Source organism: Buceros rhinoceros, unplaced genomic scaffold (assembly GCF_000710305.1).
Source record: "Buceros rhinoceros silvestris isolate BGI_N320 unplaced genomic scaffold, ASM71030v1 scaffold1511, whole genome shotgun sequence".
Lineage (NCBI taxonomy): Eukaryota > Metazoa > Chordata > Aves > Bucerotiformes > Bucerotidae > Buceros > Buceros rhinoceros.
The window spans coordinates 13,855-15,369 of NW_010394612.1; the positions used below are offsets into that span (position 1 = coordinate 13,855).

The window sequence follows — 1,515 nt, forward strand, 5'->3', positions numbered from 1 at the left end:
GGGGGGGGGGGGGGGAAAGAACCCCCCGCGCGGCAAGAAAACTGCGGGAAAACTCCCTGCACAAAACCGCTGGGAGTCCGAATATCTCACCCGATTTCAAGACTCACGGCAGTAATAGTTCACAGTCTGTGATCCTCAGCGATCTGGGGGTGTAGGCCCTCAGGTCTCGGGCCTGGTCGTTAGTCTTGGGTTTGCGGCAGTCCTACCTCTGTGAAGCCATCCGGAGTCCGAGAGAGCGAGACACCCCCCAGCCTGCTGCCTTTAAAGACTCCCGATGTAACGTTGCGTTCACCTGACTCCCTTAACCAATTAAATGTGGAGTTATCGTACTGCATGGAATAATTCTATTTGTCCATTTCCCAAAACAAGGAAGCTTCAGCTCAAACCAGGACAGGGAGATACAACAGAAAGGTCTGACATTTTCTGCAGATCCGCTGCGGTGTATACCTGTGTGCTGGGCAGACAGGTTCCTGTTAACCCATGGCTCAGGTGGTTTCCTGACTCTTTTGAGGTACACAGAACTGTAGTTCAACATTCAGCTGCTTTTAGTGCTGCTCCCTTGTTGGAGCTCCAAGATCTCTTGAGAAGTTAGAGAGCATTCATGTGCTTGAAATTCCCAGAGTGCTTTTCTGTGGCTGGGTAGCCGTATGCAATGGGAGAGTGAGTCACATGGAGAAACCCTGCAGGAAGAACAGGCAATTACCTTTTACTAATTGAGGTGTATGAAGGTTCTGTTCATGCCAGTGCAGGTGCTGCCTGCCTTGGCTACGACGTTTTTTGTAACTGTAATGAAGTGAGTTGAACACTTGGGACAACTGCTTATTGCAGCGGAATTTGCACGTCCAGTGGGTGCGTAAGAACTGTGTAGTGTTCATGCAGGCCAGGGCGGATCTGAAAGAACAGGACTGCTTTAAATCTCTTAAAATTTGCAGGTGGTAAATGAAAGAGTGATACAATGGCAAGAAAATATGCTACCTTAAAGCAACCATTGTAGCTCCCAAATTACTTGAATGAATTACAGGCCAGTGTCTAGTTTATAAGTTTTGTGATTACTAACTCTATAATCAATCTAGTTTTGTGGTTTTGTTAATAAAGAATTATCTGGATTTGAACTGCTTTTCTTCTGTGCATTTATAAAGGTCCCTGCAACTAGAAGGCTTCCTAGAAATGTCATCTTGATTTTCTGAAACTGGTCATAAGGTGATAGCTTTCTTTCAGATTCTCTGGATGTTCAGTATGTTCCTATGAAGAAGAAAAACCTTAAAAAAACTGATGATGGTCTTTAGGATACAGTAGCAATTTTCTGAACAACAAAGTTGCAAACGATGGATTTTCATAGAACTTCTTAGTGTGTGCAACCGGTGTCCTCTTTCCAAATTGCTTTCCTTGGTCCTTTACCGTAGTATGAATGCCTTTAATGTATTTAACCTTGCAGTAACTCTCTGACAGGAAAATGCTTTTGTTTCCACCTTACTTCTGAGATTTTGACATACAGATGCTTAGGTGTCCTGCTGA

The 1,515-nt window shown here is 44.5% G+C and overlaps 1 protein-coding gene across 1 annotated transcript in view; it reads left to right on the forward strand.

Annotated features, from left to right (window-relative positions):
• Positions 1–1,515, forward strand: part of LOC104501447 (armadillo repeat-containing protein 8) — a gene marked incomplete at its 3' end in the record, with an annotated part of 58,299 nt that overhangs the window by 11,701 nt on the left and 45,083 nt on the right. The window lies entirely within an intron of this gene.